Consider the following 11,275-nt stretch of genomic DNA (forward strand, 5'->3'; position numbering starts at 1 on the left):
AGTGTACACTCTCTCCCTCTCTCTCTCATATATTTAATATTTCTGATCCAAGTTTGGGAAGAACTGTGGGAACGTATGAAAATGGACCAAGGGAAAAGCTGTATGCATATCAGATACTGCAGAAAACTTAGTTAACACTGTTTTCTGAAATTGTGTCGTTTTCTGGAATTGAAATTTTGAATTCTAAGAAATGGAAATTTCCAGAAATACATAGGAGCAGATTCTATTTTACAATGATCAAAGAATCATGTTTTCCACAAAAGATTTATAGCAGCCATTTTTTGGTTTTGAAAAGGAAGGGAAACTTTATTATTATTATAGAAACCTAACAGAGAGAGGAGAGGAAAGCAGTCTACCCACAGATGAAAGTAACAGTAGGCAATAAATGAGAATAAGGCAAAGTTACATTAAAACCAGTACCTACAACATACAACCTCATCAGCTGGGGAAGGCCCTGGAGACAGCCAGCCTGGAGTCCTGATTGAGAGGCCTGGACAGAGCACCCTTCTCCAAGGTGAGACTCTCAACTGACCATCCCAATAAGGGCCATATTGACAGGGCAAATAACAGGGTTTGAAATTAAACATCTGTTCCCCTACAGGCATTTTGGAGCAAGCTGCATTTCCATGTTATCATGTTTCCATATTTTCAAAGAGCCTGGGCTATGTGTGCCTACCTCCTCTCCTGGATTCCATTTCGGGGACCAGCCCAGCTGGAAGTAGGAGGGGGAATGAGACAAGATTTGTAGCTCTTGGCATTCAGACCAGAAGGATCAGTTCTGAACTGGAGCCCACATAGTATACTTTAATCAGCTAGGCTCTCAAGGTTATTCCCACAGCAGGAGTCTCACAAACAACATTCCTTAGCCTGCCTATGTACATGCAGGTCCAGGTGGTCTGTTATGTGGGACAAGTCACAAAAACATTTGTCCATACAGAACACATGGCTTTGAGCCCTGCAATCGAGGGCACTACTTTCCCACCAGAACAATTGTCCCTTTTATAGCTTCCATCTTGAAGATTCTCATTAGAGCCCCCTTTATGTCCTTGTTCCTCAGGCTGTAGATGAAGGGGTTCAGCATGGGTGTGACCACCGTGTACATCACCAAGGCCACTGCACTTGCATGGGAGCTCTGGGTAGCAGCAGAGCTAAGGTACACTCCCAGGACTGTGCAATAAAATAAGGAGACAACCAAGAGGTGAGATGCACAGGTGGAAAATGCTTTGTACTTGCCCTCAGCTGATGAGATTCTACGTATGGAGGATATAATCTTAGACTATGAACAAAGGATCCCAACAAGGGGAGCACCAGCCAGCAGCACAATTGAAACATATATCACTGTGTCATTAAGAAAGGCGTCAGAACAGGCAAGTTGGATCATCTGATGGAGTTCACAGAAGAAGTGGGGGATTTCCAACTCTGAACAGAAGGACAGCCACGACACCATTAAGCTCTGTAATAAGGAATTCAGGACACTCACGATCCAGGACATGAGAACCAGCAGTCCACAGAGCTGGGGATTCATGATGACTGTGTAGTGCAGGGGGTGACAGATGGCCACAAAGTGGTCATAGGCCATCACAGCCAGGAGAAAGTCATCCCAGCCTGCAAGGAGTGTGGAAAAATAGATCTGGCTGATGCATCCTGGATAGGTTATAACTTTGCTCTGTGTCTGTATATTCACCAGCATCTTTGGGATGATGGTAGAGGTGACGCAGATATCTACAAAGGACAGGTTGGCCAGGAAGAAGTACATGGGGGTGTGGAGGTGGGAGTCAGAGGTGACGGCCAGGATGATGAGCAGGTTTCCAAACACAGTGATCAGGTACATGGAGAGGAAAAGCCCAAATATGAGGGGCTGCAGTTCTGGTTTGTTTGATAATCCCAGAAGAAGAAATCCTGAAATGTGGGTATCATTGCCTGGTCCCATGTGGTGGTTGTGATGACTAGAATTCAGGAAAAGAAATGATTGATTTTTACACAAATGGCCATTAGTAACATGGCAGAAATGCTATAATTACAATGACATCTGGGAATAAAGGTGGGCATAAAAGAAAGTTGATGAGGTGTTATCTTTACTGGAAGTTCAGGAAGATGTAAAACAACATGATATTTGAAGAGAGACCTTAGGAAAATCTGCACATGAGACGCAGGGTTATCTGAGAATGTGTACCCTGCAGGAGAAAGAGCCAGTGCAAATGCCCTGAGGAAAGCACTTGCTTTTTATATCCAGGACCCCCAAAGGAGCCAGAGTGGTCAGGAGGTGAGGAAGAGGGAGAGTGATGAGAGATGGTATCAGGGAAGGTTGAAGAATGAGGTGACCTTCCCACTACAGCTGAGACTTCAACACATAGGGAGTCCTTCATTCACATGGTGCTCCTTGCACTTCATTAATTTGTGTCCAAGGAATCCTGTCAATAAAAAGGGATTCCTTCCTTATTTCCTAGTGTTGGTTAACATCCTGGTGTCTGTATTTCAAGAGTCCCATTTTGGCACACTACAGAGTCCTGGTGCCATGTGACTACCAGGCTCTTCTCACCCCCAGCTACAATAATTAGGAAAGAAATGATACTAGTTCAGGTCTCAATGTCAAATTATCATTACTCTAATGAATATAGAAAAGTACCCAAATTCCAGTTCACAAGACTCCCATGAACATGTAACTTTATGCTCCATTTTATATGACCAATTTGTCTTGTATTTAGAGAAGTACAAAAAACTAAAAGGAGACAGAGAAAAGGAAGAGTGGGGAGAAAGGTCTAATAAGCCCAGGTGGTCCCTGAGAGATCTTGATGACAAGAAAGCTTCCCTAAGTCTGGCTACATTCCAACCCTAGGCATATCCCCTTGATGCTCGGAATAACCAATAAAGCAAAAAACCCATTTTTCCGAAAGAGAAAAGAGTGCTATATTTATGGTGTCAAGGCATCTTAATGTATGAACACCCACTAGAAATATGAGGGAAAGGAACAATTCCATAACTGACAAAAGTAAATACACAATGCACAAAAATAGTGGGAATTTATCTAGATGAAATAGAGAAGACATTTTTAAATGGTATTAAATGCAAAATTTTAGAATCAGTGAATGAGTTTTGAATCCTGGATCTACCACACATTATAAGTTTGAATATGGAAAGACAACCAATTCATTCTAAAATGAACTGGTGTTATATGCAACTAATGAATCTTGGAACACTACATCAAAAACTAATGATGTAGTGTATGTTGGCTAATTGAACATAATAAAAAAATAAAATGTTAATATTCTCACCAGAATAGTGGAGATAGTGGTATCCATCCTCCTGATTTGGTTGACAGATTGAGTCCATATATGTAAAAAGTTGAGCATAGTTCTTTCATGTTAGTTTATGAATGGTTACTCTCTTTGTTCAGTTGTGTTTGTGTGTGTGTGTGTGTGTATGTACATACACGTGGATTTGTGTGTTTGCATGTGCACACATGCTTGATGTAAAAGGCATGTTTACTGTGAACAGAAAAAATATGGAATACACTGCAGGAAAAAAAATGGTTTTAATAGAGGGCCAGTGGCTGCTAATGTGGGAAAAGCAGTATGAATGAGGAGTATGTCAGAAGACCATGTTGCAGAGGGAAAATGCAGTCAGCGTGTGTACTGATGTTACATCAGACTCCAGGGAGCCCATGCTAGCTGCTCGCTGGTCTCATCATGAAGTCCTCTCAGGCCCCCGATCTAAGAGTCATTCCTGTCCCTATGCCCTGTTTATTTGACCACACTTGTTTTTATGTGTCCCAAGAATGGATGAGGCTGGCTCTTCTCTTACTTTACTTGGTGGCATCCATTCCTTTGTTATCTTGGGTTTTGGGGTTTGATCTTTGTTTGACACAAAATCCAATGGGTACATGCCTCTCCTGGTTCTCTGTTCCTTGTCTGCCATGCAGAAGCCTTCCCAGACCATACTCTGCAAAATCTTCCATGTTCCATGACAATCCATCCTCTTTTTGTATATGGTTTATCCTTGAAGACCTTGTGTCATATGAACACTTCGTTCCCTGTTCTCCATTATAATGTGTGATCCAAGGGAGCAGGGGCCTTACTTACTTTGTTTGACTCTTTGTGTTCACAAAGGTGTGCACTTGTATAGAAACAAGTTTTTTAAAAATGAGAATTCATTAAATAGAAATAATGGTAATTGAATAAATCATGTTAAATACGGTGGATTCAATTAACTGTCTTAAAAGTGAACAATATGCTAATACTAACATCTTACAGAAAAGATATAAAACAGTAACATTCACGTCAGAAAGGGTCTCGAGTTCAGGATGACATGGGTAAAAGCTTGGAAATAAAAGAATAGGAAAATATACTTTTTAATCCACAGGAGAGGATGCAGTAGCTAAAATTATAATTTTATCATGTTCAGTCATGCTTATGAAAAGGATGCACAGGATCTTTAGTTGAATACAAAACAAGGTGTTTCACATAATGACAGGAGGTAACTGCTATTTTTTAAAAAATATCTAATTCCAAATAATAAAGTGATAGAAATAAGGACAACTTGATGTGCAATAAGACGGCAATATGTGTAAAAAGCAATTCTTACTACTAAGGATGCAGAAGAATTTCAATGTTTCAAAGCAACGAGGGGGACATGATGTGACAAACTGATAGACTTGACCGCACAATATGTAGGCTCTCATGCCATCCCATAAATACATCTCTACACAATACAAGGAGTAAGTGGCAAACAGAAACTTGGTGAAAAAATTGCCATTCTTTTCTTGAAAGAATGGGATCCAAACACAATAAAAACACACAGATCCCAGTACATAAAGCAATGCATTTGCAAAACCAATTTGCATATCTGAAGTAAATGGCTAAGAAAGTCAAAAATAAATTCAGCCTCCTTCCTAATAAAAGAGTACAAGTTAATGTTCATTGGTATATCCCTTCATGTATATTAAGTACATTTTCCCCCTCTGGTGAATAGTAATGGGAGAGTGGATACTGTGAAACGTATGTCTCAAAAACTGCTGTCAAAAGGTAGTACTTACCTCCATGGGCCTGGATCCTTCTAATGAATACAGAACAAACTAAATGTATCCATCTGCAATTTTTTTAAAAAATTTTAAATAATAATATTTTTTTGTATTATGTTAGTCACCATACAGTACATCCCTGGTTTCTGATGTAAAGTTCCATGATTCATTAGTTGCGTATAACACCCACTGCACCATGCAATACGTGCCCTCCTTACTACCCATCACCAGCCTATATCACCAGCCTATCTGAAAATTTTTAAAAAATACTCTTGCTTGACTGCTCACACCTCCAAGCCTAATACTCTGGTTTCCTACTGCCCTTAGCTGTAAACTCCTTGAATATGTTCTAACTTCACTGGAAGCACTTTACATCCCTCATTTCTCCTCCATCCCATCCAACTGACTTCAATTCTCACCACATATTGTCAACCATGAAACCTATAATGCTGAGTCCAATGAAAACTGCTTTTTAAAATACATTAAATTATTTTAAACTTAATTGTCAACCCAGCAAACAAACACACAGTCTCTCAGCTTGGGGATAGGTTGGTTAGGGTTTCAGGTGACCTCAGGTAAAGGTTCTCAGGCTCCACATTCTCTGATCCTTTCCTGAAATACCTCCTGAGCTCTCAGACTCACCTTGGTAGGGTCTATAAGATGAAAGCCTGTGTGTGGAGTGAATTCATCTCTGGATGGTTGGTGATGGAGACTGAAGCCCTGTTCTCAGACAAGACAGCAGGAAGCAGTGAAGCATGGGTTCCCCAGCCAAACTTAGGAACCCAAAAGCAACAATCATGTCCTTTCCTGCACAAGGATGCACCACAGTAAGAAATTGCAATAGAGGAGATATTTATAGCTCCTGTGTCTGCTCGTTAGGCACTCTTTCCTTTGTTACTATCACCTCTGAGCAGATTACTTTCCCATGGGACATGGGTCTGGACAGAAACGATATTTGTTCCTGCCAATTCTCTGTTCCCAGGAGACTGTATTAAAAGTCAGGTGAATTCAGTTTTGGTTACTTTTTCTCTCTGATCTTGCCTGCCTTCCAGAGCTCTAACCCCCTTGCATCTTATTCCAATATTGAGTTAATATTTTCTCCAAATCTAAGAGTGAGGAACCTGCTTAACCAGGTCTCATGGACCTCCAAGGCATTGTCTTATGGCAGAGAAGATCCTGTGATATATCTAGAAAATTGCCATTCCCCTCTTCAACAAGAGAGAGTACATTAATTTGTTATAAACATACTGGTATTGTGCCCTTGTCTTCATGATGCTTTTGACTAACCGATAAGGTGATTCATGCTGATGATGCAAATTAAGAGCTGTCATTTAGTGCTCTATTTTAAAAAGTTTGTTAATTATGAGATATTTAGATCTTTTTATGCACCATGCACTGAGCTAGGATCCTATATGGATTGGTTTTTCTATTTAATTATGATGTTAGTTACCATAGAGTACATCATTAGCTTTTGTTGTAGTGTTCCACGATTCATTGTTTGCATATAACACCAGAGCTCCATGCAATACATGTCCTCCTTAGTACCCTTCACCAAGCTAGCCCATCCCCACCCCCTTCAGCTCTAAAACCCTCAGTTTGTTTCCCAGAGTCTATAGTGTCTCGTGGTTCATTCCCCCTTCTGTTTACCCCCCTTCATTCTTCCCTTCCTTCTCCTACTGATCTCCCTGCTATTCCTTATGTTCCACAAATGAGTGAAACCATATGATAATTGTCTTTCTCTGCTTGACTTATTTCACTTAGCATTATCTCCTCCAGTCCCGTCCATGTTGCTGTAAATGTTAGGTGATCGTTCTTTCTGAAGGCTGAATAATATTCCATTGTATATATGGACCACATCTTCTTAACCCAGTCATCTGTTGAAGGGCATCTCGGCTCCTCCCACAATTTAGCTATTGTGGACAACACTGCTATGAACATTGGGGTGCATATGGCCCTTCTCTTCACTACATCTGTATCTTTGGGGTAAATACCCAGTAATGCAATTGCTGGGTCATAGGGTAGTTCTATTTTTAGCTTTTTAAGGGACCTCCACACTGTTTTCCAGAGTGGCTGCACCAACCTACATTCCCACCAACAATGTAAGAGGGATCCCCTTTCTCCACATCCTCTCCAGAAATTGTTGTTTCCTGCCTTGTTAATTTTTGCCATTCTAACTGGCGTAAGGTGGTATCTTAGTATGGTTTTGATTTGAATTTCCCTGATGGCTAATGATGTTGAACATTTTTTCATGTGTCTGTTAGCCATTTGTATGTCTTCATTGGAAAAGTGTCTGTTCATATCTTCTGCGCATTTTTTGATTTGATTATTTGTTTCTTGGTTATTGAGTTTGAGAAGTTCCTAACAGATCCTGGATACCAGCCTTTTATCTGTAGTGTCATTTGCAAATATCTTCTCCCATTCCATGGGCTGCCTCTTTGTTTTGTTGACTGTTTCCTTTGATATGCAGAAGCTTTTTATCTTGATGAAGTTCCAAAATTTCATTTTTGCTTTTGTTTCCCTTGCCTTTGGAAACGTGCCATGAAAGAAGTTGCTGTGGCCGATGTCAAAGAGGTTACAGCCTATGTTCTCCTCTATGATTTTGATGGATTCCAGTCTTACATCGAGGTGTTTCATCCATTTGAAGTTTATCTTTGTGAATGGTGTGAGAGAGTGGTCAAGTTTTATTCTTCTGTATATAGCTGTCCAATTTTCCCAGCACTATTTATTGAAGAGATTGTCTTTTTTTCCACTGGATGTTTTTTTCTTGCTTTGTCAAAGATTAGTTGGCCATAGAGTCAAAGGTCCATTTCTGGGTTCTCTATTCTGTTCCATTGGTCTTTGTGTCTGTTTTTGTCCCAGTACCATGCTTTCTTTGTGATCATAGCTTTATAATATAGCTTGAAATCAGGCAACATGGTGACCCCAGCTTTGTTTTTCTTTTTCAACATTTCCTTGGTGCTTCTGGGTCTTTTCTGGTTCCACACAAATTTTAGGATTGTTTCTTCCAGCACTTTGAAAGATGGCATTGTTATTTTGATCAGGATGGCATTGAAAGTCTAGATTGTTCTGGGCAGCATAGGCATTTTCAGAAGGTTTATTCTTCTGGTCCCTGAGCATGGACTGTTTTTCCATCTCTTTGTGTCTTCCTCAATTTCTTTCATAAGTGTTCTGTAGTTTCTAGAGTATAGGTCCTTTACTTCTTTCTTTAGGTTTATTCGAAGCTATCTTATGGTTTTTGGTGCTATCGTAAATGGAATCGATTCCCTAATTTCTCTTTCTACAGTTACATTTTTAGTGTATAGGAAAGCAACTGATTTCTGTGCATTGATTTTGTATCCTGCCACATTACTGAATTGCTGTATGAGTTCTAGAATTGGGGGTGGAGTATTTTGGATTTTCCACATAAAGTATCATGTCATCTGCAAAGAGAGAGAGTTTGACTTCTTCTTTGCCAATTTGGATACCTTTTATTCCTTTTTGTTGTCTGATTACTGATGCTAGGATTTCTTGTATGATGTTGAACAATAGTGGTGAGAGTGGGCATCCCTGTCATGTTTTTGACCTTAAGGGAAAACCCATTGAGAATGATGTTCACTGTAGGCTTAGGCCTCTGGTCTGCAAGTATGTGCCTATTGATTAGAACTTTTTTAGTATTTTGGCATCCATGTTCATCAGGAATATTGGTCTGTCTCAACATTTGCTGCAACATGGACGGCACTGGAGGAGATGATGCTAAGTGAAATACGTCAAGCAGAGAAAGACAATTATCATATGGTTTCTCTCATCTATGGAACATAAGAACTAGGATGATCGGTAGGGGAAGAAAGGGATAAAGAAAGGGGGGGGTAATCAGAAGGGGAATGAAACATGAGAGACTATGGACTCTGAGAAACAAACTGAAGGCTTCAGAGGGGAGGGGGTGGGGGAATGGGATAGGTTGGTGATGGGTAGTAAGGAGGGCATGTATTGCATGGTGCACTGGGTGTTATACGCAACTAATGAACCATCGAACTTTACATAAAAAACCAGGAGTGTACTGTATGGTGACTAACATAATATAATAAAAAATATTTTTTAAAAAAGAAGATGTGGTCCATATACACATGGGAGTATTACTTAGCCATCAGAAAGAATGAATACTTACCATCTACCTCAACATGATTGGAACTGGGGGTATTAAGCTAAGTGAAATAGGTCATCAGAGAAAGGTAACTATCATATGGTTTCATTCATATATGGAATATAAGAAATAGTGCAGAGGATCATAAGGGAAGGGAGGGAAAACTGAATGAGAAGAAATCAGAGAGGAAGACAAACCATGAGTGACTCCTAACTCTGGAAAAAAAAAACCTGAGGGTTGCTGGAGGGGACATGGGTAGGGTAATGGGGTAACTGACGGGCATTAAGGAGGGCATGTGATGTGATGAGCACTGGGTGTTACATGCAGGTGATGAAATACTGAACTCTACATCTTAAACTAATGATGTACCCTGTGTTGCCTAATTGAATTTAAATAAAAGAGGTGTATTCTCTGGCAGAGCAGTTAAGGTTGTGATCCACAAAGGAAAGATGTTCACAAAAGGGAAGCATAGTGGTCTCAGGTTTTTCTCTGTTATAAACTTATTTAAATAGCTGTGGTGGCTAAGAGTTTATTTTCCATAGGAGTAGTATTCAGTCAAACAAAAGAAAAAAAATGCTCACTATGATACATTTTATTTAAGAAGAATTTATCCTTAACATATTCATGTAGTCCTTTGAATAAGTGAGAATGTTCCAAACATTTCACACTCAAAGTTAGGAATAACATTGAGAGAATAGGAAATGAAAAAGGGAAGATCTCTTGGGTATCAGAGATATCACAAAGTTTAATAAAATGAGTTGCATAAATCATACAGAAAGGTAAAAAAAAAAAGAAATTCTAGGAAAAAAATAAAAGAAGAATGTTCCACTTCCACAATCTGATCAAAGTATCTTAACATTTGGCTCAGGATTTGAGCCCTGCAACTGTGGGGACTTCTTCAGCCCCATGAAGATTGGCCCTTTTAGAGCTGTTAACCCACAAAGATCTCATCAGAGCCCTCTTTATGTCTCTGTTCCTCAGGCTGTAGATGAAGGGGTTCAGCATGGGGGTGAACACTGTGTACATCACCGAGGCCACTGCACTTCCGTGGGAACTCTGGGGAGCAGCAGAGCTAAGGTACACTCCTAGGCTTGTACAATAGAATAAGGAGACAACTGAGAGGTGAGATGCACAGGTGGAAAAAGCTTTATACTTGCCCTAGGCTGATGAGATCCCAAGTATGGAGGAGACTATCTTAGAGTAAGAGAAAAGGATCCCAAGGAAGGGACCACCAGCCAGCAACATAGCTGCAAAATATATCACCATGTTATTGAGAAAGGTGTCAGAACACGCAAGTTGTATCATCTGATTGATTTCACAGAAAAAGTGGGGGATTTCCAAGACTGTGCAGAATGACAGCCGCAACACCATAGATGTTTGTAATAAGGAATGCAAGGCACTCAGGATCCAGGATACCAGAACCAGCAGTCCACAAAGCCAGGGGTTCATGATGACCATGTAGTGCAGGGGGTGACAGATGTCCACAAAGCGGTCATAAGCCATCACACTCAGGAGAAAGATGTCTAGCCCTGTAAACAGTATGAAAAAGTACATCTGTGTGATGCAGTCTGCATAGATTATGACTTTGCTGTGAGTCTGGATGTTCCACAGCATCTTGGGGATGGTGGTGGAGGTGAAACAGATGTCTACAAAGGACAGGTTGGTGAGGAAGAAGTACATGGGGGTGTGGAGGTGGGAGTCAGAGCTGATAGCCAGGATGATGAGCAGGTTTCCAAACAGCGTGATCAGGTACATGGAGAGGAAAAGCCCAAATATGAGGGGCTGCAGTTCTGGTTTCTCTGAAAATCCCAGAAGCTGGAATTCTGAAATTCCTGTATTGTTTCCTGGGCCCATGTGATGGAGTGACTACCAGCACAAGGGAAAGTAGCACAACTAATTTTCACACAAATTGTCATTGCTCACATTATGGAAATGCAACAATTTATATTTTCCAGTCAAGAAACTAACTGCAATATCATGTGAATGGATATGGGCCCCTTGAGAGGATTACCAGTTCCTCTCTGACTAAGAATTTTCATCACAACATCAGATGTTCCCCAAAAGGTTGGGTAATTTACATTTTTAGTAAGAAATTATTTTATGCATTTGAGGAACATATAGAGTGCTGACCGTGTTTT

General features: G+C 40.3%; 2 pseudogenes; both read right to left on the minus strand.

The window, feature by feature from the left end:
- Positions 1–1,081: 1,081 nt before the first annotated feature.
- Positions 1,082–1,744, minus strand: LOC125280915 (olfactory receptor 7A17-like; annotated as a pseudogene).
- An 8,418-nt stretch (positions 1,745–10,162) lies between these two features.
- On the minus strand, positions 10,163–10,991 carry LOC125283794 (olfactory receptor-like protein OLF4; annotated as a pseudogene).
- Positions 10,992–11,275: the final 284 nt, after the last annotated feature.

The sequence above is a fragment of the Ursus arctos genome, unplaced genomic scaffold, assembly GCF_023065955.2.
Source record: "Ursus arctos isolate Adak ecotype North America unplaced genomic scaffold, UrsArc2.0 scaffold_14, whole genome shotgun sequence".
Lineage (NCBI taxonomy): Eukaryota > Metazoa > Chordata > Mammalia > Carnivora > Ursidae > Ursus > Ursus arctos.